The sequence below is a fragment of the Salminus brasiliensis genome, chromosome 13 (assembly GCF_030463535.1).
Source record: "Salminus brasiliensis chromosome 13, fSalBra1.hap2, whole genome shotgun sequence".
NCBI classification, from domain to species: domain Eukaryota; kingdom Metazoa; phylum Chordata; class Actinopteri; order Characiformes; family Bryconidae; genus Salminus; species Salminus brasiliensis.
In genome coordinates this window covers 12,717,269-12,744,006 of record NC_132890.1, presented here as the reverse complement: position 1 = coordinate 12,744,006, position 26,738 = coordinate 12,717,269, and the positions used below count along the sequence as shown (strand labels likewise).

At 41.0% G+C, this 26,738-nt stretch overlaps 7 non-coding genes across 7 annotated transcripts; 5 read left to right on the top strand and 2 right to left on the bottom strand.

The window, feature by feature from the left end:
• The first annotated feature begins 1,557 nt into the window (after positions 1-1,557).
• LOC140575916 (5S ribosomal RNA) lies at positions 1,558-1,676 on the top strand. The gene has a single exon (XR_011981169.1). It is a non-coding gene; the product is annotated as a 5S ribosomal RNA (ribosomal RNA).
• A 4,110-nt stretch (positions 1,677-5,786) lies between these two features.
• Positions 5,787-5,905, top strand: LOC140575775 (5S ribosomal RNA). The gene has a single exon (XR_011981038.1). It is a non-coding gene; the product is annotated as a 5S ribosomal RNA (ribosomal RNA).
• A 2,816-nt stretch (positions 5,906-8,721) lies between these two features.
• LOC140576033 (U2 spliceosomal RNA) lies at positions 8,722-8,912 on the bottom strand. Its single transcript, XR_011981270.1, has one exon. It is a non-coding gene; the product is annotated as a U2 spliceosomal RNA (small nuclear RNA).
• A 3,253-nt stretch (positions 8,913-12,165) lies between these two features.
• On the bottom strand, positions 12,166-12,327 carry LOC140576010 (U1 spliceosomal RNA). Its single transcript, XR_011981250.1, has one exon. It is a non-coding gene; the product is annotated as a U1 spliceosomal RNA (small nuclear RNA).
• Positions 12,328-16,336: 4,009 nt separating this feature from the next.
• On the top strand, positions 16,337-16,455 carry LOC140575967 (5S ribosomal RNA). Its single transcript, XR_011981217.1, has one exon. It is a non-coding gene; the product is annotated as a 5S ribosomal RNA (ribosomal RNA).
• A 4,144-nt stretch (positions 16,456-20,599) lies between these two features.
• LOC140575764 (5S ribosomal RNA) lies at positions 20,600-20,718 on the top strand. The gene has a single exon (XR_011981027.1). It is a non-coding gene; the product is annotated as a 5S ribosomal RNA (ribosomal RNA).
• A 4,148-nt stretch (positions 20,719-24,866) lies between these two features.
• Positions 24,867-24,985, top strand: LOC140575752 (5S ribosomal RNA). The gene has a single exon (XR_011981016.1). It is a non-coding gene; the product is annotated as a 5S ribosomal RNA (ribosomal RNA).
• The last annotated feature ends 1,753 nt before the right edge of the window (positions 24,986-26,738 follow it).

Below are 26,738 nucleotides of genomic sequence, written 5' to 3'. Positions count from 1 at the left end.
CCCGAATACCGTTCAGACCTGCTTTAGTCAACCAGTATTTAGTCAGTCACTAATTGTGCAAGTTCTCCCACTTAAAAAAAATGAGAGAGGCCTGTAATTCACATCATAGGTAGACCTCAACTATGAGAGACAAAATGAGGGAAAAAATCTGAAAATCACATTGTCTGATTTTTAAAGAATTTATTTGCAAATAATGGTGGAAAATAAGTATTTGGTCACCTACAAACAAGCAAGATTTCTGGCTGTCACAGGCCTGTAACTTCTTCTTTAAGAGGCTTCTCTGTCCTCCACTCATTACCTGTATTAATGGCACCTGTTTGAACTCGTTAACAGTAGAAAAGACAACTGCCCACAACCTCAAACAGTCACACTCCAAACCCCACTATGGTGAAGACCAAAGAGCTGTCGAAGGACACCAGAAACAAAATTGTAGACCTGCACCAGGCTGGGAAGACTGAATCTGCAATAGGCAAGCAGCTTGGTGTGAAGAAATCTACTGTGGGAGCAATAATCAGAAAATGGGAGACCTACAAGACCACTGCTAATGTGTTTGGTACAAACACAACTCGTGAATGCTGAGTTGCATCCAAAGAACACCCTACCAACTGTGAAGCATGGGGGTGGCAACATCATGCTTCTCTGCAAAGGGACTAGGACGACTGGTCCATGTACATGAAAGAATGAATGGGGCCATGTGTTGTGAGATTTTGAGTGCAAACCTCCTTCCATCAGCAAGGGCATTGAAGATGAAACGTGGCTGGGTCTTTCAGCATGATAATGATCCCAAGCACACTGCCAGGGCAACAAAGGAGTGGCTTCGTAAGAAGCATTTCAAGGCCTAGCCAGTCTCCAGATCTCAACCCCATAGAAAGTCCGCGTTGCCCACCGACAGCCCCACAATATCACTGCTCTAGAGGAGATCTGCATGGAGGAATGGGCCAACATACCAGCAACGGTGTGTGCCTACCTTGTGAAGACTTACAGAAAACGTTTGACCTCTGCCATTGCCAACAAAGGATATATAACAAAATATTGAGATGAACTTTTGTTATTGATCAAATACTTATTTCCCACCATTATTTGCAAATAAATTCTTTAAAAATGAGACAATGTGATTTTCTGATTTAATTTTTTTCTCATTTTGTCTCTGATAGTTGAGGTGTACCTATGATGTGAATTACAGGCCTCTCTTATCTTTTTAAGTGTGAGAACTTGCACAATTGGTGACTGACTAAATCCTTTTTCCCCCCACTGTATAGTTAGCTAATAACCCTAAGACTGCAGCTGTAAAGTACAATAGACGGATCCAGCGTTAGATGTTAAACGTAGTTGAACGTTTTCGTATATCTTTCAGTATTTGAGATACCTCACGAACAACCACATGAAGCAATTCGGAGCCGCTGATGATACACAGTCTATCTTTCACCGAATAAAGGGGGGAGGGGAAGGGGAGGGGCAGGGGGAGGGGAGGGGAGAGCGAGCGGGGTGTGTAGTGTGGAAGAGGCAGGCGTATTTTGCTGCATGCTTATAAATAGGCTAAGTGGAAGCAGTGCTTTCGCCTACGGCCATACCACCCTGAGCACGCCCGATCTCGTCTGATCTCGGAAGCTAAGCAGGGTCGGGCCTGGTTAGTACTTGGATGGGAGACCGCCTGGGAATACCAGGTGCTTTAAGCTTTTCTCATCCTCAAGCACTCACATGCACATTCTTTCACTTGCTCTTCTTCCTTTTACTCCATCTTACTTTATGCTTTCACAAATATACAACACATTACACTTTTTTTTTTACCCATACCTCCTTGTATTACATTTCATACACTCTGTGGAGTCTTAGGAGTTGAAACTTTTCAGCGGAAAATTGCCGTTAAAGCCCACCTGCATGGCCTGCCATGGGATGGAAACCAATCACTTGTAGTTTGGCTTAATTATAGCCAAATTCTTACAAAACACTGAAAAATATCAAACCAGAACTCTGTGGAGGGAATGCTGTGGATAAAAGGAACCCAAGCCTGTCAGTAGGGGTCAGTGTACGTTAGAGGAAACTGACAACATGGGGGAAAGTCTGTTACAGGATGTCAACATATAGCAAGACTACAACCAATCATAATGACAGCGCTTGGGTGGGCCGACCCCAATATTTGCTATTTAAAAAAAAAAACACCTGCTGATTTAGATCACTTAATTAGGTCATATTAAAGCAACATATTACGAAAGGGAGTGAGCTGTGGGGAAATAACAGCACCGTTTCATCACAGTCGTTATGTTATTTCACTGTTACACACAACCTCAAGTCGTGGGCCTTCATTCATGGGTTCTCGTTCTCGTTTCGGGGGCGGGGAGGGGAGCAAATCAAAAGTCCTTCACCACTTGTGAATTATTTTCTAGGAAGTGGAATGGCTGATTTCCAGTTGCATTGAGGTTTTTAAAATTCTCCTCCCAGATCTGCGTGCATCTACAACAGTTGTTCTTTTATCCCCCTGAAGCATCACAGAGCTCTTTGAACTTGACATGGCGACACACACTTCCCTTAGTTAAATGGCTGGCCGGCCCACTCAGCCCGAGCCTGCTTCATCGGCATCCCTGCAACTCGCAACTCACCTGAGAGCGATGCTTCACCCGGCGTGCCAGCCTCTTGTTTTGTTTTCCCGGCTTCCATATTGGTAGGAAGTAGCCCCTGCATTTATCCCATAGTCATGTTGTAGCTTAGTATGTCAAATTTAAGGGTGTAAATAAAAGAAGCCAAGACTGTTGAGAAACATTTGGAATTTTAGAATTGACCTGTTTTACAACCGCATTTGACTGATGTGGGTTTTTTTTTTGTTTTTGTTTTTTTTTTGCAGTTGAAGGAGAACACAAGCTTAATTATTAAACTGCGGCAAAGTAAATACAGCACCATATTCCGACGTTGGGTAAGGCCTTTTATGTTGACAAGACCGAGTCTGCCGGCCGGTGTGAGCCTTTGCTGCTGTGTCGGTTTACTCCTGAAAGAGCAGTAAATGGAAGCTCCCTGTGCTTCAGAATGAAAAAGCACCTGTTACTCCCAATATTCAATAATCATTTATCAAGAGTAAAAAAAATGTAAACTGTAATAAATGTGGACAAGAACAGCTTCTTTTCCACACTAAAAAAAGGACTATGAAATATAAAATAAAATGCGAAATTAAATAATCTTTTAAAAACGTCTGTATAGAAATAGATACATCTTAATTATTGTCAATTGTATTTGTCACAAAAAGTGGCATTTGCATTTATTTGTGTTACTTGTGTAGTCTATAAAATATGTAAAATGTTCATGCTATCAAATGTAAAATAAGAAAATGAAGTTACTTATCACACCTAGTATGAATTAATTTAACCCTCAGTATATTGTATGGATACAACACTGACGTTATACTGAAGCTTTTCTGTTCTATGTGTTAGCAGGAGAAATAACTGAGCTTTACTTATTAAGAGTGGAAAATGATCCATCGGTTGTCTTCACTTTTCCCTATTCTCCCCAGCGAGAAGCCGAAACTAACTGATAAGTGCCTGATGTACTGAAGAGGCCTCCAGACCTCTATGAGGTTATATGTTTGCTGGGATAAACTCCATGATACACATTCTACTCATAACAAATTCGCTTAGTCTCTTTTGGGAAAACAGGCAGTGACGGAGAGTATGACATTTTCAGGGTGAAATAGATACACTACATAAATATCTTCCAATAATTACATTAAAAGTTACTTACACATATGCGTCGGACATTTACATAAATATTATTGCAATCGATGAAACCGACGCTTAAATTCGTAAAATCCACAAATATGGCACACATAAACATAACTAACCATTCTCATTTAAATTAACTTCACAGAGATTAAAAAAAAAAATAAAAAGTCTTACACAGAAGTTGTAGTTTCTGGAAACTCCAAGATGAGCTACTGAAAAGAAACCATCTGAAGATGCGCTTTAACTAAAGAAACTCGCCGGTTTTATAAAGGACATGTTTTATGTAACTGAGTTTTATCTGCTCGTTTTACTTATGTCACTATTGCTGAACACGGGCGGACACGAAAAAACACTAGGAGGAATGTCGATATGTTCACAACTACAGCCATCATCGTTGAGTTAGCCTGCAGCAGACTGCAGCTGCTAACAGCAGGACAGCCATGCGTTGTGCAAGAATACAAAGCTACAACGACAGTCTGTGTACCTTTAGCTTTGTAATGGGAAACAGACTACACAAGCAGACGTGTAGACCTGTGACAAACTGAACTATCCCGAATACCGTTCAGACCTGCTTTAGTCAACCAGTATTTAGTCAGTCACTAATTGTGCAAGTTCTCCCACTTAAAAAAATGAGAGAGGCCTGTAATTCACATCATAGGTAGACCTCAACTATGAGAGACAAAATGAGGGAAAAAATCTGAAAATCACATTGTCTGATTTTTAAAGAATTTATTTGCAAATAATGGTGGAAAATAAGTATTTGGTCACCTACAAACAAGCAAGATTTCTGGCTGTCACAGGCCTGTAACTTCTTCTTTAAGAGGCTTCTCTGTCCTCCACTCATTACCTGTATTAATGGCACCTGTTTGAACTCGTTAACAGTAGAAAAGACAACTGCCCACAACCTCAAACAGTCACACTCCAAACCCCACTATGGTGAAGACCAAAGAGCTGTCGAAGGACACCAGAAACAAAATTGTAGACCTGCACCAGGCTGGGAAGACTGAATCTGCAATAGGCAAGCAGCTTGGTGTGAAGAAATCTACTGTGGGAGCAATAATCAGAAAATGGGAGACCTACAAGACCACTGCTAATGTGTTTGGTACAAACACAACTCGTGAATGCTGAGTTGCATCCAAAGAACACCCTACCAACTGTGAAGCATGGGGGTGGCAACATCATGCTTTGGGGCTGTTTCTCTGCAAAGGGACTAGGACGACTGGTCCATGTACATGAAAGAATGAATGGGGCCATGTGTTGTGAGATTTTGAGTGCAAACCTCCTTCCATCAGCAAGGGCATTGAAAATGAAACGTGGCTGGGTCTTTCAGCATGATAATGATCCCAAGCACACTGCCAGGGCAACAAAGGAGTGGCTTCGTAAGAAGCATTTCAAGGCCTAGCCAGTCTCCAGATCTCAACCCCATAGAACGTCCGCGTTGCCCACCGACAGCCCCACAATATCACTGCTCTAGAGGAGATCTGCATGGAGGAATGGGCCAACATACCAGCAACGGTGTGTGCCTACCTTGTGAAGACTTACAGAAAACGTTTGACCTCTGCCATTGCCAACAAAGGATATATAACAAAGTATTGAGATGAACTTTTGTTATTGATCAAATACTTATTTCCCACCATTATTTGCAAATAAATTCTTTAAAAATGAGACAATGTGATTTTCTGATTTAATTTTTTTCTCATTTTGTCTCTCATAGTTGAGGTGTACCTATGATGTGAATTACAGGCCTCTCTTATCTTTTTAAGTGTGAGAACTTGCACAATTGGTGACTGACTAAATCCTTTTCCCCCCCCACTGTATAGTTAGCTAATAACCCTAAGACTGCAGCTGTAAAGTACAATAGACGGATCCAGCGTTAGATGTTAAACGTAGTTGAACGTTTTCGTATAGCTTTCAGTATTTGAGATACCTCACGAACAACCACATGAAGCAATTCGGAGCCGCTGGTGATACACAGTCTACTTTCACCGAATAAAGGGGGGAGGGGGGGTGTGTAGTGTGGAAGAGGCAGGCGTATTTTGCTGCATGCTTATAAATAGGCTAACTGGAAGCAGTGCTTTTGCTTACGGCCATACCACCCTGAGCACGCCCGATCTCGTCTGATCTCGGAAGCTAAGCAGGGTCGGGCCTGGTTAGTACTTGGATGGGAGACCGCCTGGGAATACCAGGTGCTGTAAGCTTTTCTCATTCTCAAGCACTCACATGCACATTCTTTCACTTGCTCTTCTTCCTTTTACTCCATCTTACTTTATGCTTTCACAAATCTACAACACATTACACTTTTTTTTTTTACACATACCTCCTTGTATTACATTTCATACACTCTGTGGAGTCTTAGGAGTCGAAACTTTTCAGCGGAAAATTGCCGTTAAAGACCACCTGCATGGCCTGCCATGCGATGGAAACCAATCACTTGTAGTTTGGCTTAATTATAGCCAAATTCTTACAAAACACTGAAAAATATCAAACCAGAACTCTGTGGAGGGAATGCTGTGGATAAAAGGAACCCAAGCCTGTCAGTAGGGGTCAGTGTACGTTAGAGGAAACTGACAACATGGGGGAAAGTCTGTTACAGGATGTCAACATATAGCAAGACTACAACCAATCATAATGACAGCGCTTGGGTGGGCCGACCCCAATATTTGCTATTTAAAAAAAAAAAACACCTGCTAATTTAGATCACTTAATTAGGTCATATTAAAGCAACATATTACGAAAGGGAGTGAGCTGTGGGGAAATAACAGCACCGTTTCATCACAGTCGTTATGTTATTTCACTGTTACACACAACCTCAAGTCGTGGGCCTTCATTCATGGGTTCTCGTTCTCGTTTCGGGGGCGGGGAGGGGAGCAAATCAAAAGTCCTTCACCACTTGTGAATTATTTTCTAGGAAGTGGAATGGCTGATTTCCAGTTGCATTGAGGTTTTTAAAATTCTCCTCCCAGATCTGCGTGCATCTACAACAGTTGTTCTTTTATCCCCCTGAAGCATCACAGAGCTCTTTGAACTTGACATGGCGACACCACTTCCCTTAGTTAAATGGCTGGCCGGCCCACTCAGCCCGAGCCTGCTTCATCGGCATCCCTGCAACTCGCAACTCACCTGAGAGCGATGCTTCACCCGGCGTGCCAGCCTCTTGTTTTGTTTTCCCGGCTTCCATATTGGTAGGAAGTAGCCCCTGCATTTATCCCATAGTCATGTTGTAGCTTAGTATGTCAAATTTAAGGGTGTAAATAAAAGAAGCCAAGACTGTTGAGAAACATTTGGAATTTTAGAATTGACCTGTTTTACAACCGCATTTGACTGATGTGGGTTTTTTTTTTGTTTTTGTTTTTTTTTTTGCAGTTGAAGGAGAACACAAGCTTAATTATTAAACTGCGGCAAAGTAAATACAGCACCATATTCCGACGTTGGGTGAGGCCTTTTATGTTGACAAGACCGAGTCTGCCGGCCGGTGTGAGCCTTTGCTGCTGTGTCGGTTTACTCCTGAAAGAGCAGTAAATGGAAGCTCCCTGTGCTTCAGAATGAAAAAGCACCTGTTACTCCCAATATTCAATAATCATTTATCAAGAGTAAAAAAAATGTAAACTGTAATGAATGTGGACAAGAACAGCTTCTTTTCCACACTAAAAAAAGGACTATGAAATATAAAATAAAATGCGAAATTAAATAATCTTTTAAAAACGTCTGTATAGAAATAGATACATCTTAATTATTGTCAATTGTATTTGTCACAAAAAGTGGCATTTGCATTTATTTGTGTTACTTGTGTAGTCTATAAAATATGTCAAATGTTCATGCTATCAAATGTAAAATAAGAAAATGAAGTTACTTATCACACCTAGTATGAATTAATTTAACCCTCAGTATATTGTATGGATACAACACTGACGTTATACTGAAGCTTTTCTGTTCTATGTGTTAGCAGGAGAAATAACTGAGCTTTACTTATTAAGAGTGGAAAATGATCCATCGGTTGTCTTCACTTTTCCCTATTCTCCCCAGCGAGAAGCCGAAACTAACTGATAAGTGCCTGATGTACTGAAGAGGCCTCCAGACCTCTATGAGGTTATATGTTTGCTGGGATAAACTCCATGATACACATTCTACTCATAACAAATTCGCTTAGTCTCTTTTGGGAAAACAGGCAGTGACGGAGAGTATGACATTTTCAGGGTGAAATAGATACACTACATAAATATCTTCCAATAATTACATTAAAAGTTACTTACACATATGCGTCGGACATTTACATAAATATTATTGCAATCGATGAAACCGACGCTTAAATTCGTAAAATCCACAAATATGGCACACATAAACATAACTAACCATTCTCATTTAAATTAACTTCACAGAGATTAAAAAAAAAAAAAAAAAAGTCTTACACAGAAGTTGTAGTTTCCGGAAACTCCAAGATGAGCTACTGAAAAGAAACCATCTGAAGATGCGCTTTAACTAAAGAAACTCGCCGGTTTTATAAAGGACATGTTTTATGTAACTGAGTATTATCTGCTCGTTTTACTTATGTCACTATTGCTGAACACGGGCGGACACGAAAAACACAGAGGAATGTCGATATGTTCACTACAGCTGCAGCTGCTAACAGCAGGACAGTCATGCGTTGTGCAAGAATACAAAGCTACAACGACAGTCTGTGTACCTTTAGCTTTGTAATGGGAAACAGACTACACAAGCAGACGTGTAGACCTGTGACGAACTGAACTATCCCGAATACCGTTCAGACCTGCTTTAGTCAACCATATATACACGATGTAGTTCTCCAAAGCCCTACTTCAGAGCTTCAGTTCATACATATAGGTAGCTAATAACCCTAAGACTGCAGCTGTAAAGTACAGTAGACGGATCCAGCGTTAGATGTTACACGTTGTTTAACGTTTTCGTATACCTTTCAGTATTTGGTATACCTCACGAACAACCACAAGAAGCAATTCGGAGCCGCTGATGATACACAGTCTATCTTTCACCGATTAAAAGGGGGTGCACCGTTCCCGGAGGTACTGCAATACCGGGTCGATGCGTGGAGTGGACGGAGCAAGCCCCTATTCCATCTCCCTGTTCCAAAAATCAATTTAATATATGGTCCCCGGGTAGGGGACGTATCAGATATTAAACTGATAAGAACAGATACTACACTTGATCTTAGCCAAAAGGCCGAGAAGCGATACCGGACCGCTAAGAGAAACAGGGAAGTCATTCTAGACAGTAAGTTTCACTGTTATGGTGAAATGTTTAAATCCACTTCAACTAAATTCCCGGCAATAATAAAAAAGTAAGTCGGGGAATCAAGGGTTAAATATCACTCACAACTCTGAGAAAACAGTGGTATTAACAGATAACGGACATAAAAACAGAATATGTAAATATTTCTGCACAACGGCCAATCAAATACGAGGATATCATTTTTGCCTCCGACTTCTTTTAAAAGCAATTCAGAAACAAAACTACAACAATACATCAACTGTACTGATCACGAACAGCTAACGTGCTGGAGTGGAGGTGAACAGTTGGATTTCTTACTGAAAAACAAAGACATATGTTTGATACGCTTGATAACCTTGTGGTTGAATGTGGTACTACAACCTAAACACGAGGAGTGAAACCTAAAACAACTGCTGACTGACTATGATCTCTTCAACTTAAGTTTACCATGTACCTGTAAACCAACACAACACATGTATGAATCTCTCACGTTCAGCAAACCGACATCCAGACCACTTGTCAAAAGAAAATGCCAATTCTATCCAGTTCCCCTCATTCCAAGTACGACTGCTTCATTAACCTTCATTCCTAGACCTATATTAGGTTTCTTACACTGTAATTAAGTAAAATTAGCAAACTGTTTCATGGTGTAAGAAAATAACTGGAAAATGCCCATGTTTTACGCCTGCCCATTCACCAACACACGACTGTGAAATGTCCCGGCCTTCGGAATTAATAGGATTAATTGACAAGGCCAAAGAATAGGCCTTAAAATTAGCACTCCACTCATTACAGGACATTCACGAATTTCTAATTAGCCAACAAACACAACATGTTTGGTAAATAAGGAGAGAGTACAAACCTATTTCACGTTTATTAACAGCAGGTTTGGGAAGAGATCTTTCGAGCGCTTTCTGTCAGCCATGTTTAAAGTTCAAGACTGAACTCTTAGAAGACATTTTACATTTTACCTAATTTATTATTATTATTGTTATTATTATTGAGACACCACACTAAGGTGTTAAGTGTTACACTTACGTTTTCCAAAAATAAAGCAAAGACAGAAGCTACCTGTTTACTGCAGGTTTGACATTAACAAGTCCCGTTTTCAGGCGTTGTTGTTTTTTTAGTATGTTGTACTGCCATCTCCTGGATGTGAACTGAACTAGATGATTAATTTGCCATTTGTGATTTATTCATTTAAAATGATTTTATTATAAAATACATTGCAGTCTAATATAGGAAAGCTTGTAACCAATAACATGGTTTATGATAAAAAAAAATGTAATAAAAAATCTATCGTTTTTGTCTGACTTTAAATTACTTTGCATGTAGACTATTCCAGATATAGACTAACTAGTTTCAGTAACGTACTGAAATGTGTTTATTAGAACATCTCCAACCTTACTCTTGTCTCACAGGGAAGAAGAATGTTGCCCAGTGTAGATGGCAACATTAACTAGAACTTGACTCGGCAAACCTGAGGGTCAATACTGAGGGTCAATATCGGCACAGTGACTGTAGACATTTATCCTTCGAATTGGTTGAGAGTCTACACTCACTGTAGACGGCGACTGTAGATCACCCATCACATTGAAGAGTTTGAGTGTGTAGACTGTTAGCATTTCACTGCAAGTTATACTGTGTATGACTATGTACGTGACAAATAAAATTTGATTTGATTTGATTTGATTTGATTAGTCATAGGGCAGAGATGCAGAGATCCTGCCCCCTCATTTATTGTTGCTTTGTATTTGAACTCAAAAGATTCCTTCTTTGTAAGTATATAATTGAATATATCCACAAATGAAATCATAGTTATTCAAGGATGTCATTTAATTATTGATTCTAAATGGGTGAGAATCTACTTTACTAATTATTAATTTACTAACAGGTTCTACTGTAACTGCAGTTGGTGGCATGCCTTCGTCCTGATTTTTTTACATGCAGCTGTAAACCTAGTAGGAGATGTAAAAAAGTAATTCATAGTGGTCTGATAAGAAATCTTTAATTGTGGAGAAACTTACAGATTCAGTTTAATTTACAGTGGTGGGGATATGAACCACAATATATACAACACAACTGGACATTTTATTTGTTGTCTAAATGAATTAGTTATGACTTTTATATGTAATACTCATACAGGTAAAATACACCCTTTATGTACCTGTTAGGTCTAAACCTTATAAGAAAACATAAAACGATGCTTTGCGGCAACTTTAAGTGTGAAGTGTTTAAGTGTTTAAGATATGACAAGGAACACAGCTTTGGGTAAAGAGCATCTCTAACAGTGGGTTCAGTACACAATGTAAAGACTGTCAAAATCAAAGACTGCAAAGACTGTATCACTGTAACTGTATTGATGTAGAATTTGTCTTGATGAGATAAACATGTAAATTAAATAAAAAGTCTTTTTTTTAATCAATTATCAAGAGAAGAAAAAACTAAAACTGTAATGAATGTGGACAGGAACAGCTTCTTTGTCACACTACAAAAAGGACTATGAAATATAAAACAAAATGTGAAATTAAATAATCTTTTACAAATGTCTGTATAGAAATAGATACATCTCAATTATTGTCAATTGTATTTGCCACAAAAAGTGCCAATTGCATTTATTTGTGTTACTTGTGTAGTCTATAAAATATGTAAAATGTTAATTCTATCAAATGTAAAACAAACAAGAAAATTAAGTTACTTATCATACCTAGTATGAATTAATTTAACCCTCAGTATATTGTGTGGATACAACACCGACTTTATACTGAAGCTTTCCTGTTCTATGTGTTAGCAGGAGAAATAACTGAGCTTTACTTATTAAGAGTGGAAAATGAATGAAAACAATCCATCGGTTGTCTTCACTCTTCCCTATTCTCCCCAGCGAGAACCCGAAACTAACTGATAAGTGCCTGATGTACTGAAGAGGCCTCCAGACCTCTATGAGGTTATGTGTTTGCTGGGATAAACTCCATGATACACATTCTACTTATAACAAATTCGCTTGGTCTCTATTGGGAAAACAGGCAGTGACGGAGAGTATGACATTTTTCAGGGTAAAATAGATACACTACATAAACATCTTCCAATAATTACATTAAAAGTTACTTACACATATTATAGTAGAAGCTGAACCCAATGTGAAACAAGTTCATAACAACATGTCATACTATTCACATGTTTGTCTATCTCAGATTGCTCCTTTCTTCTACCCAAATATCAGGGGAGAGCACAGTCCTCCACTACCACAAATTATGCAGTCTAGCTTTTCTATTCTGTGTGTTAGCACAGGAGTCAGCACAACCAATGTAATGCAATTGCTGAGCCTCACCCTGGGTGAACCACCTTCTTGATCATGGTTTCTCCACTGCCAGATAAGTATGAGTTGTTCAGCGCCAACAGGGGAATCACTCCATCCTTTCTATTTCACATGCATGGTGAGGAGAAACAATAAGATAAGATAAGATAATCCTTTATTAGTCCCGCAGTGGGGAAATTCTCAGTGTCACAGCAGAAAGGGATAGCAAGACACTCAGTTACAAAAATATAGATAAATAATTTGCACTATATACACAATATAAATAAGAATTAAAAAGGAAATAACAATATTATTTACAGGTTATTGCAAATGACTCCTAATTGCACGTGTGTGTGTGTGTGTGTGTGTGGGGGGGGGGGGGGGGGGGGTATTGCACATGGTATTTTTGCATTGAGGGATCTCTGTTCCCTAAACATGTGTGTGTAGTTTAAGTGTGTGTGTATGTGGTCCGCTGGGAGCAGTGCTGGTTGTGGAGTCTGACGGCAGCAGGAAGGAAGGACCTGCGATACCGCTCCTTTACACATTTGGGATGAAGCAGCCTGTCACTAAAGGAGCTGCCCAGTGCTGCCAGAGTCTCATGCATGGGGTGGGAGCTGTTCTCCAGCATGGATGCCAGCTTGGTTGTCATCCTCCTGTCTCCCACCACCTGCACTGGGTCTAACAAGCACCCCAGGACAGAGCCGGCCCTCTTTATGAGCTTATTCAGTCTTTTCTTATCTGCAGTCGAGATGCTACTGCCCCAGCAGACGACTCCATAAAAGATGGCAGATGCCACCACTGTGTCGAAGAAAGTCCTCAGGAGTGCTCCCTGCACCCAAAGGACCTCAGTCTCCTCAGTAGGTAGAGTCTGCTCTGGCCTTTCTTGAAGAGTGCAGCAGTGTTGACTGACCAGTCCAGTTTGTTGTTCAGATGAACACCCAGGTATTTATAAGAGTCCACACTCTCGATGTTCATACCCTGGATGTTCACTGATTGAGGGGGGTGTCTGCAACTGCGGAAATCCACCACCAGTTCTTTGTTTTTTCCTGCGTTTATCTGAAGGTGGTTCAGCGGACACCAGTCCACAAAGTCCTGGATCAGTTCTCTGTACTCGCTGTCCTCCACATTGGTTATGAGGCCGACGATCGCTGAGTCATCAGAGAACTTCTGGAGGTGACAGGTCGGTGAGCTGTACATGAAGTCAGCAGTGTACAGGGTGAAGAGGAACGGTGCCAAGACCGTTCCTTGAGGGGCTCCTGTGCTGCTGACCACCATATCAGAGATACAGGCCCGTCCCCTTACATACTGTGGTCGGTTGGTGAGGTAGTCCAGTATCCAGTTCGACAGGTGACTGTCCACTCCACAATGTCTCAGCTTGTCCTTTAGGAGGCCTGGCTGTATGGTGTTAAATGCACTGGAGAAATCAAAGAAGGTGATCCTCACAGTGCTGCCGGGCTTCTCCAGGTGAGAAAGAGTTCTGTGTAGAAGCATCATCCACCCCGACGCCAGGTTGGTAGGCAAGCTGAAGAGGGTCCATGGATGGGCTCACCAAAGGGCGGATGTGGTTGATGACCAGCCTCTCCAGTGACTTCATCGGATGTCAGTGCCACCGGCCTGTAGCTGTTTAGGTCCTTCGGGTGCTGTGTTTTGGGCACAGGTACCACACAAGATGTTTTCCACATCTGTGGTACTCTTCCCAATTTCAGGCTCATGTTGAACATATGCTCAACTACCCTGCACAGCTGATGTGCGAAGGACTTGAGGAGCCTGGCACTGATTCCATCAGGACCTGTAGCTTTGTTTGCCTTGATCTTCCTCAGCTCATATGTCACCTGGGTTGTTGTCAAGGACAGGTTGGAGCAGGGGGGCTGGGTGCTGGAATGTGTGAATGAAAAAATGCATCCAACCATAATACAATACACTGCTGCACCACTAAATAAAAAAAGAGCTCAAGGCTCAACACTTTAGAAACATTTAAAAGCAGCCATTGAATTCTTCCATCGTTCACTGCGTCAGACATTTACATAGCTAAATATTATTGCAATCAATGAAACCGACGCTTAAATTCGTAAAATACACAAATATGGCACACACAAACATAACTAACCATTCTCATTTAAATTAACTTCACAGAGATAAAAAAAAAAAAAGTCTTACACAGAAGTTGTAGTTTCCGGAAACTCCAAGATGAGCTACTGAAAAGAAACCATCTGAAGATGCGCTTTAACTAAAGAAACTCGCCGGTTTTATAAAGGACATGTTTTATGTAACTGTGTTTTATCTGCTCGTTTTACTTAAGTAAACACTATTGCTGAACACGGGCGGACACGAAAAAACACTAGGAGGAATGTCGATATGTTCACAACTACAGCCATCATCGTTGAGTTAGCCTGCAGCAGACTGCAGCTGCTAACAGCAGGACAGCCATGCGTTGTGCAAGAATACAAAGCTACAACGACAGTCTGTATACCTTTAGCTTTGTAATGGGAAACAGACTACACAAGCAGACGTGTAGACCTGTGACAAACTGAACTATCCCGAATACCGTTCAGACCTGCTTTAGTCAACCAGTATTTAGTCAGTCACTAATTGTGCAAGTTCTCCCACTTAAAAAAAATGAGAGAGGCCTGTAATTCACATCATAGGTAGACCTCAACTATGAGAGACAAAATGAGGGAAAAAATCTGAAAATCACATTGTCTGATTTTTAAAGAATTTATTTGCAAATAATGGTGGAAAATAAGTATTTGGTCACCTACAAACAAGCAAGATTTCTGGCTGTCACAGGCCTGTAACTTCTTCTTTAAGAGGCTTCTCTGTCCTCCACTCATTACCTGTATTAATGGCACCTGTTTGAACTCGTTAACAGTAGAAAAGACAACTGCCCACAACCTCAAACAGTCACACTCCAAACCCCACTATGGTGAAGACCAAAGAGCTGTCGAAGGACACCAGAAACAAAATTGTAGACCTGCACCAGGCTGGGAAGACTGAATCTGCAATAGGCAAGCAGCTTGGTGTGAAGAAATCTACTGTGGGAGCAATAATCAGAAAATGGGAGACCTACAAGACCACTGCTAATGTGTTTGGTACAAACACAACTCGTGAATGCTGAGTTGCATCCAAAGAACACCCTACCAACTGTGAAGCATGGGGGTGGCAACATCATGCTTCTCTGCAAAGGGACTAGGACGACTGGTCCATGTACATGAAAGAATGAATGGGGCCATGTGTTGTGAGATTTTGAGTGCAAACCTCCTTCCATCAGCAAGGGCATTGAAGATGAAACGTGGCTGGGTCTTTCAGCATGATAATGATCCCAAGCACACTGCCAGGGCAACAAAGGAGTGGCTTCGTAAGAAGCATTTCAAGGCCTAGCCAGTCTCCAGATCTCAACCCCATAGAAAGTCCGCGTTGCCCACCGACAGCCCCACAATATCACTGCTCTAGAGGAGATCTGCATGGAGGAATGGGCCAACATACCAGCAACGGTGTGTGCCTACCTTGTGAAGACTTACAGAAAACGTTTGACCTCTGCCATTGCCAACAAAGGATATATAACAAAATATTGAGATGAACTTTTGTTATTGATCAAATACTTATTTCCCACCATTATTTGCAAATAAATTCTTTAAAAATGAGACAATGTGATTTTCTGATTTAATTTTTTTCTCATTTTGTCTCTGATAGTTGAGGTGTACCTATGATGTGAATTACAGGCCTCTCTTATCTTTTTAAGTGTGAGAAGTTGCACAATTGGTGACTGACTAAATCCTTTTTCCCCCCACTGTATAGTTAGCTAATAACCCTAAGACTGCAGCTGTAAAGTACAATAGACGGATCCAGCGTTAGATGTTAAACGTAGTTGAACGTTTTCGTATAGCTTTCAGTATTTGAGATACCTCACGAACAACCACATGAAGCAATTCGGAGCCGCTGATGATACACAGTCTATCTTTCACCGAATAAAGGGGGGAGGGGAAGGGGAGGGGCAGGGGGAGGGGAGGGGAGAGCGAGCGGGGTGTGTAGTGTGGAAGAGGCAGGCGTATTTTGCTGCATGCTTATAAATAGGCTAAGTGGAAGCAGTGCTTTCGCCTACAGCCATGCCACCCTGAGCACGCCCGATCTCGTCTGATCTCGGAAGCTAAGCAGGGTCGGGCCTGGTTAGTACTTGGATGGGAGACCGCCTGGGAATACCAGGTGCTTTAAGCTTTTCTCATCCTCAAGCACTCACATGCACATTCTTTCACTTGCTCTTCTTCCTTTTACTCCATCTTACTTTATGCTTTCACAAATCTACAACACATTACACTTTTTTTTTTTACACATACCTCCTTGTATTACATTTCATACACTCTGTGGAGTCTTAGGAGTCGAAACTTTTCAGCGGAAAATTGCCGTTAAAGACCACCTGCATGGCCTGCCATGCGATGGAAACCAATCACTTGTAGTTTGGCTTAATTATAGCCAAATTCTTACAAAACACTGAAAAATATCAAACCAGAACTCTGTGGAGGGAATGCTGTGGATAAAAGGAACCCAAGCCTGTCAGTAGGGGTCAGTGTACGTTAGAGGAAACTGACAACATGGGGGAAAGTCTGTTACAGGATGTCAACATATAGCAAGACTACAACCAATCATAATGACAGCGCTTGGGTGGGCCGACCCCAATATTTGCTATTTAAAAAAAAAAACACCTGCTGATTTAGATCACTTAATTAGGTCATATTAAAGCAACATATTACGAAAGGGAGTGAGCTGTGGGGAAATAACAGCACCGTTTCATCACAGTCGTTATGTTATTTCACTGTTACACACAACCTCAAGTCGTGGGCCTTCATTCATGGGTTCTCGTTCTCGTTTCGGGGGCGGGGAGGGGAGCAAATCAAAAGTCCTTCACCACTTGTGAATTATTTTCTAGGAAGTGGAATGGCTGATTTCCAGTTGCATTGAGGTTTTTAAAATTCTCCTCCCAGATCTGCGTGCATCTACAACAGTTGTTCTTTTATCCCCCTGAAGCATCACAGAGCTCTTTGAACTTGACATGGCGACACACACTTCCCTTAGTTAAATGGCTGGCCGGCCCACTCAGCCCGAGCCTGCTTCATCGGCATCCCTGCAACTCGCAACTCACCTGAGAGCGATGCTTCACCCGGCGTGCCAGCCTCTTGTTTTGTTTTCCCGGCTTCCATATTGGTAGGAAGTAGCCCCTGCATTTATCCCATAGTCATGTTGTAGCTTAGTATGTCAAATTTAAGGGTGTAAATAAAAGAAGCCAAGACTGTTGAGAAACATTTGGAATTTTAGAATTGACCTGTTTTACAACCGCATTTGACTGATGTGGGTTTTTTTTTTGTTTTTGTTTTTTTTTTGCAGTTGAAGGAGAACACAAGCTTAATTATTAAACTGCGGCAAAGTAAATACAGCACCATATTCCGACGTTGGGTAAGGCCTTTTATGTTGACAAGACCGAGTCTGCCGGCCGGTGTGAGCCTTTGCTGCTGTGTCGGTTTACTCCTGAAAGAGCAGTAAATGGAAGCTCCCTGTGCTTCAGAATGAAAAAGCACCTGTTACTCCCAATATTCAATAATCATTTATCAAGAGTAAAAAAAATGTAAACTGTAATAAATGTGGACAAGAACAGCTTCTTTTCCACACTAAAAAAAGGACTATGAAATATAAAATAAAATGCGAAATTAAATAATCTTTTAAAAACGTCTGTATAGAAATAGATACATCTTAATTATTGTCAATTGTATTTGTCACAAAAAGTGGCATTTGCATTTATTTGTGTTACTTGTGTAGTCTATAAAATATGTAAAATGTTCATGCTATCAAATGTAAAATAAGAAAATGAAGTTACTTATCACACCTAGTATGAATTAATTTAACCCTCAGTATATTGTATGGATACAACACTGACGTTATACTGAAGCTTTTCTGTTCTATGTGTTAGCAGGAGAAATAACTGAGCTTTACTTATTAAGAGTGGAAAATGATCCATCGGTTGTCTTCACTTTTCCCTATTCTCCCCAGCGAGAAGCCGAAACTAACTGATAAGTGCCTGATGTACTGAAGAGGCCTCCAGACCTCTATGAGGTTATATGTTTGCTGGGATAAACTCCATGATACACATTCTACTCATAACAAATTCGCTTAGTCTCTTTTGGGAAAACAGGCAGTGACGGAGAGTATGACATTTTCAGGGTGAAATAGATACACTACATAAATATCTTCCAATAATTACATTAAAAGTTACTTACACATATGCGTCGGACATTTACATAAATATTATTGCAATCGATGAAACCGACGCTTAAATTCGTAAAATCCACAAATATGGCACACATAAACATAACTAACCATTCTCATTTAAATTAACTTCACAGAGATTAAAAAAAAAAATAAAAAGTCTTACACAGAAGTTGTAGTTTCTGGAAACTCCAAGATGAGCTACTGAAAAGAAACCATCTGAAGATGCGCTTTAACTAAAGAAACTCGCCGGTTTTATAAAGGACATGTTTTATGTAACTGAGTTTTATCTGCTCGTTTTACTTATGTCACTATTGCTGAACACGGGCGGACACGAAAAAACACTAGGAGGAATGTCGATATGTTCACAACTACAGCCATCATCGTTGAGTTAGCCTGCAGCAGACTGCAGCTGCTAACAGCAGGACAGCCATGCGTTGTGCAAGAATACAAAGCTACAACGACAGTCTGTGTACCTTTAGCTTTGTAATGGGAAACAGACTACACAAGCAGACGTGTAGACCTGTGACAAACTGAACTATCCCGAATACCGTTCAGACCTGCTTTAGTCAACCAGTATTTAGTCAGTCACTAATTGTGCAAGTTCTCCCACTTAAAAAAATGAGAGAGGTCTGTAATTCACATCATAGGTAGACCTCAACTATGAGAGACAAAATGAGGGAAAAAATCTGAAAATCACATTGTCTGATTTTTAAAGAATTTATTTGCAAATAATGGTGGAAAATAAGTATTTGGTCACCTACAAACAAGCAAGATTTCTGGCTGTCACAGGCCTGTAACTTCTTCTTTAAGAGGCTTCTCTGTCCTCCACTCATTACCTGTATTAATGGCACCTGTTTGAACTCGTTAACAGTAGAAAAGACAACTGCCCACAACCTCAAACAGTCACACTCCAAACCCCACTATGGTGAAGACCAAAGAGCTGTCGAAGGACACCAGAAACAAAATTGTAGACCTGCACCAGGCTGGGAAGACTGAATCTGCAATAGGCAAGCAGCTTGGTGTGAAGAAATCTACTGTGGGAGCAATAATCAGAAAATGGGAGACCTACAAGACCACTGCTAATGTGTTTGGTACAAACACAACTCGTGAATGCTGAGTTGCATCCAAAGAACACCCTACCAACTGTGAAGCATGGGGGTGGCAACATCATGCTTTGGGGCTGTTTCTCTGCAAAGGGACTAGGACGACTGGTCCATGTACATGAAAGAATGAATGGGGCCATGTGTTGTGAGATTTTGAGTGCAAACCTCCTTCCATCAGCAAGGGCATTGAAAATGAAACGTGGCTGGGTCTTTCAGCATGATAATGATCCCAAGCACACTGCCAGGGCAACAAAGGAGTGGCTTCGTAAGAAGCATTTCAAGGCCTAGCCAGTCTCCAGATCTCAACCCCATAGAACGTCCGCGTTGCCCACCGACAGCCCCACAATATCACTGCTCTAGAGGAGATCTGCATGGAGGAATGGGCCAACATACCAGCAACGGTGTGTGCCTACCTTGTGAAGACTTACAGAAAACGTTTGACCTCTGCCATTGCCAACAAAGGATATATAACAAAGTATTGAGATGAACTTTTGTTATTGATCAAATACTTATTTCCCACCATTATTTGCAAATAAATTCTTTAAAAATGAGACAATGTGATTTTCTGATTTAATTTTTTTCTCATTTTGTCTCTCATAGTTGAGGTGTACCTATGATGTGAATTACAGGCCTCTCTTATCTTTTTAAGTGTGAGAACTTGCACAATTGGTGACTGACTAAATCCTTTTCCCCCCCCACTGTATAGTTAGCTAATAACCCTAAGACTGCAGCTGTAAAGTACAATAGACGGATCCAGCGTTAGATGTTAAACGTAGTTGAACGTTTTCGTATAGCTTTCAGTATTTGAGATACCTCACGAACAACCACATGAAGCAATTCGGAGCCGCTGGTGATACACAGTCTATCTTTCACCGAATAAAGGGGGGAGGGGAAGGGGAGGGGAAGGGGAGGGGAGAGCGAGCGGGGTGTGTAGTGTGGAAGAGGCAGGCGTATTTTGCTGCATGCTTATAAATAGGCTAAGTGGAAGCAGTGCTTTCGCTTACGGCCATACCACCCTGAGCACGCCCGATCTCGTCTGATCTCGGAAGCTAAGCAGGGTCGGGCCTGGTTAGTACTTGGATGGGAGACCGCCTGGGAATACCAGGTGCTGTAAGCTTTTCTCATTCTCAAGCACTCACATGCACATTCTTTCACTTGCTCTTCTTCCTTTTACTCCATCTTACTTTATGCTTTCACAAATCTACAACACATTACACTTTTTTTTTTTACACATACCTCCTTGTATTACATTTCATACACTCTGTGGAGTCTTAGGAGTCGAAACTTTTCAGCGGAAAATTGCCGTTAAAGACCACCTGCATGGCCTGCCATGCGATGGAAACCAATCACTTGTAGTTTGGCTTAATTATAGCCAAATTCTTACAAAACACTGAAAAATATCAAACCAGAACTCTGTGGAGGGAATGCTGTGGATAAAAGGAACCCAAGCCTGTCAGTAGGGGTCAGTGTACGTTAGAGGAAACTGACAACATGGGGGAAAGTCTGTTACAGGATGTCAACATATAGCAAGACTACAACCAATCATAATGACAGCGCTTGGGTGGGCCGACCCCAATATTTGCTATTTAAAAAAAAAAACACCTGCTAATTTAGATCACTTAATTAGGTCATATTAAAGCAACATATTACGAAAGGGAGTGAGCTGTGGGGAAATAACAGCACCGTTTCATCACAGTCGTTATGTTATTTCACTGTTACACACAACCTCAAGTCGTGGGCCTTCATTCATGGGTTCTCGTTCTGGTTTCGGGGGCGGGGAGGGGAGCAAATCAAAAGTCCTTCACCACTTGTGAATTATTTTCTAGGAAGTGGAATGGCTGATTTCCAGTTGCATTGAGGTTTTTAAAATTCTCCTCCCAGATCTGCGTGCATCTACAACAGTTGTTCTTTTATCCCCCTGAAGCATCACAGAGCTCTTTGAACTTGACATGGCGACACCACTTCCCTTAGTTAAATGGCTGGCTGGCCCACTCAGCCCGAGCCTGCTTCATCGGCATCCCTGCAACTCGCAACTCACCTGAGAGCGATGCTTCACCCGGCGTGCCAGCCTCTTGTTTTGTTTTCCCGGCTTCCATATTGGTAGGAAGTAGCCCCTGCATTTATCCCATAGTCATGTTGTAGCTTAGTATGTCAAATTTAAGGGTGTAAATAAAAGAAGCCAAGACTGTTGAGAAACATTTGGAATTTTAGAATTGACCTGTTTTACAACCGCATTTGACTGATGTGGGTTTTTTTTTTGTTTTTTTTTTTTTTTTTTGCAGTTGAAGGAGAACACAAGCTTAATTATTAAACTGCGGCAAAGTAAATACAGCACCATATTCCGACGTTGGGTGAGGCCTTTTATGTTGACAAGACCGAGTCTGCCGGCCGGTGTGAGCCTTTGCTGCTGTGTCGGTTTACTCCTGAAAGAGCAGTAAATGGAAGCTCCCTGTGCTTCAGAATGAAAAAGCACCTGTTACTCCCAATATTCAATAATCATTTATCAAGAGTAAAAAAAATGTAAACTGTAATGAATGTGGACAAGAACAGCTTCTTTTCCACACTAAAAAAAGGACTATGAAATATAAAATAAAATGCGAAATTAAATAATCTTTTAAAAACGTCTGTATAGAAATAGATACATCTTAATTATTGTCAATTGTATTTGTCACAAAAAGTGGCATTTGCATTTATTTGTGTTACTTGTGTAGTCTATAAAATATGTAAAATGTTCATGCTATCAAATGTAAAATAAGAAAATGAAGTTACTTATCACACCTAGTATGAATTAATTTAACCCTCAGTATATTGTATGGATACAACACTGACGTTATACTGAAGCTTTTCTGTTCTATGTGTTAGCAGGAGAAATAACTGAGCTTTACTTATTAAGAGTGGAAAATGATCCATCGGTTGTCTTCACTTTTCCCTATTCTCCCCAGCGAGAAGCCGAAACTAACTGATAAGTGCCTGATGTACTGAAGAGGCCTCCAGACCTCTATGAGGTTATATGTTTGCTGGGATAAACTCCATGATACACATTCTACTCATAACAAATTCGCTTAGTCTCTTTTGGGAAAACAGGCAGTGACGGAGAGTATGACATTTTCAGGGTGAAATAGATACACTACATAAATATCTTCCAATAATTACATTAAAAGTTACTTACACATATGCGTCGGACATTTACATAAATATTATTGCAATCGATGAAACCGACGCTTAAATTCGTAAAATCCACAAATATGGCACACATAAACATAACTAACCATTCTCATTTAAATTAACTTCACAGAGATTAAAAAAAAAAAAAAAAAGTCTTACACAGAAGTTGTAGTTTCCGGAAACTCCAAGATGAGCTACTGAAAAGAAACCATCTGAAGATGCGCTTTAACTAAAGAAACTCGCCGGTTTTATAAAGGACATGTTTTATGTAACTGAGTATTATCTGCTCGTTTTACTTATGTCACTATTGCTGAACACGGGCGGACACGAAAAAACACTAGGAGGAATGTCGATATGTTCACAACTACAGCCATCATCGTTGAGTTAGCCTGCAGCAGACTGCAGCTGCTAACAGCAGGACAGCCATGCGTTGTGCAAGAATACAAAGCTACAACGACAGTCTGTGTCCCTCTAGCTTTGTAATGGGAAACAGACTACACAAGCAGACGTGTAGACCTGTGACAAACTGAACTATCCCGAATACCGTTCAGACCTGCTTTAGTCAACCAGTATTTAGTCAGTCACTAATTGTGCAAGTTCTCCCACTTAAAAAAATGAGAGAGGCCTGTAATTCACATCATAGGTAGACCTCAACTATGAGAGACAAAATGAGGGAAAAAATCTGAAAATCACATTGTCTGATTTTTAAAGAATTTATTTGCAAATAATGGTGGAAAATAAGTATTTGGTCACCTACAAACAAGCAAGATTTCTGGCTGTCACAGGCCTGTAACTTCTTCTTTAAGAGGCTTCTCTGTCCTCCACTCATTACCTGTATTAATGGCACCTGTTTGAACTCGTTAACAGTAGAAAAGACAACTGCCCACAACCTCAAACAGTCACACTCCAAACCCCACTATGGTGAAGACCAAAGAGCTGTTGAAGGACACCAGAAACAAAATTGTAGACCTGCACCAGGCTGGGAAGACTGAATCTGCAATAGGCAAGCAGCTTGGTGTGAAGAAATCTACGGTGGGAGCAATAATCAGAAAATGGGAGACCTACAAGACCACTGCTAATGTGTTTGGTACAAACACAACTCGTGAATGCTGAGTTGCATCCAAAGAACACCCTACCAACTGTGAAGCATGGGGGTGGCAACATCATGCTTTGGGGCTGTTTCTCTGCAAAGGGACTAGGACGACTGGTCCATGTACATGAAAGAATGAATGGGGCCATGTGTTGTGAGATTTTGAGTGCAAACCTCCTTCCATCAGCAAGGGCATTGAAGATGAAACGTGGCTGGGTCTTTCAGCATGATAATGATCCCAAGCACACTGCCAGGGCAACAAAGGAGTGGCTTCGTAAGAAGCATTTCAAGGCCTAGCCAGTCTCCAGATCTCAACCCCATAGAAAACCTTTGGAGGGAGTTGAAAGTCCGCGTTGCCCACCGACAGCCCCACAATATCACTGCTCTAGAGGAGATCTGCATGGAGGAATGGGCCAACATACCAGCAACGGTGTATGCCTACCTTGTGAAGACTTACAGAAAACGTTTGACCTCTGCCATTGCCAACAAAGGATATATAACAAAGTATTGAGATGAACTTTTGTTATTGATCAAATACTTATTTCCCACCATTATTTGCAAATAAATTCTTTAAAAATGAGACAATGTGATTTTCTAATTTAATTTTTTTCTCATTTTGTCTCTCATAGTTGAGGTGTATCTATGATGTGAATTACAGGCCTCTCTTATCTTTTTAAGTGTGAGAAGTTGCACAATTGGTGACTGACTAAATCCTTTTTTTCCCCCACTGTATAGTTAGCTAATAACCCTAAGACTGCAGCTGTAAAGTACAATAGACGGATCCAGCGTTAGATGTTAAACGTAGTTGAACGTTTTCGTATAGCTTTCAGTATTTGAGATACCTCACGAACAACCACATGAAGCAATTCGGAGCCGCTGGTGATACACAGTCTACTTTCACCGAATAAAGGGGGGAGGGGGAGGGGAGGGCGAGCGGGGTGTGTAGTGTGGAAGAGGCAGGCGTATTTTGCTGCATGCTTATAAATAGGCTAAGTGGAAGCAGTGCTTTCGCTTACGGCCATACCACCCTGAGCACGCCCGATCTCGTCTGATCTCGGAAGCTAAGCAGGGTCGGGCCTGGTTAGTACTTGGATGGGAGACCGCCTGGGAATACCAGGTGCTGTAAGCTTTTCTCATCCTCAAGCACTCACATACACATTCTTTCACTTGCTCTTCTTCCTTTTACTCCATCTTACTTTACGCTTTCACAAATATACAACACATTACACTTTTTTTTTTTACACATACCTCCTTGTATTACATTTCATACACTCTGTGGAGTCTTAGGAGTTGAAACTTTTCAGCGGAAAATTGCCGTTAAAGCCCACCTGCATGGCCTGCCATGGGATGGAAACCAATCACTTGTAGTTTGGCTTAATTATAGCCAATTTCTCACAAAACACTGAAAAATATCAAACCAGAACTCTGTGGAGGAAATGCTGTGGATAAAAGGAACCCAAGCCTGTCAGTAGGGGACAGTGTACGTTAGAGGAAACTGACAACATGGGGGAAAGTCTGTTACAGGTTGTCAACGCATAGCAAGACTACAACCAATCATAATGACAGCGCTTGGGTGGGCCGACCCCAATATTTGCTATTTAAAAAAAACACCTGCTAATTTAGATCACTTAATTAGGTCATATTAAAGCAACACATCACGAAAGGGAGTGAGCTGTGGGGAAATAACAGCACCGTTTCATCACAGTCGTTATGTTATTTCACCGTTACACACAACCTCAGGTCTTGGGCCTTCATTCATGGGTTCCCGTTTTCGTTTCGGGGGCGGGGAGGGGAGCAAATCAAAAGTCCTTCACCACTTGTGAATTGTTTTCTAGGAAGTGGAATGGCTGATTTCCAGTTGCATTGAGGTTTTTAAAGTTCTCCTCCCAGACCTGCGTGCATCTACAACAGTTGTTCTTTTATCCCCCTGAAGCTTCACAGAGCTCTTTGAACTTGACATGGCGACACACACTTCCATTAGTTAAATGGCTGGCCGGCCCACTCAGCCCGAGCCTGCTTCATCGGCATCCCTGCAACTCGCAACTCACCTGAGAGCGATGCTTCACCCGGCGTGCCAGCCTCTTGTTTTGTTTTCCCGGCTTCCATATTGGTAGGAAGTAGCCCCTGCATTTATCCCATAGTCATGTTGTAGCTTAGTATGTCAAATTTAAGGGTGTAAATAAAAGAAGCCAAGACTGTTGAGAAACATTTGGAATTTTAGAATTGACCCGTTTTACAACCGCATTTGACTGATGTGGGGTTTTTTTTTTTTTTGCAGTTGAAGGAGAACACAAGCTTAATTATTAAACTGCGGCAAAGTAAATACAGCACCATATTCCGGGGCCTCTTTGAAATGAATTTTTCTTTCACTATTCATAAATATTTCAACAGGGTTCACTCCTAAAAATAAAAGAGTTTATTGAAAAGATGACGAGGAAAGTCGAGATTAAAAGCCTGATAATACTTTTCATAATGAAATGGAGCAGCTTTTCTTGTGACCAGGAACACAAATCTTGTCCACATCAGCTCCAAATGAGATGTACAATTTCTCAATTTAGCATTTTTTATTTCCTTCCGGAAATGACGTTGGGTAAGGCCTTTTATGTTGACAAGACCGAGTCTGCCGGCCGGTGTGAGCCTTTGCTGCTGTGTCGGTTTACTCCTGAAAGAGCAGTAAATGGAAGCTCCCTGTGCTTCAGAATGAAAAAGCACCTGTTACTCCCAATATTCAATAATCATTTATCAAGAGTAAAAAAAATGTAAACTGTAATGAATGTGGACAAGAACAGCTTCTTTTCCACACTAAAAAAAGGACTATGAAATATAAAATAAAATGCGAAATTAAATAATCTTTTAAAAACGTCTGTATAGAAATAGATACA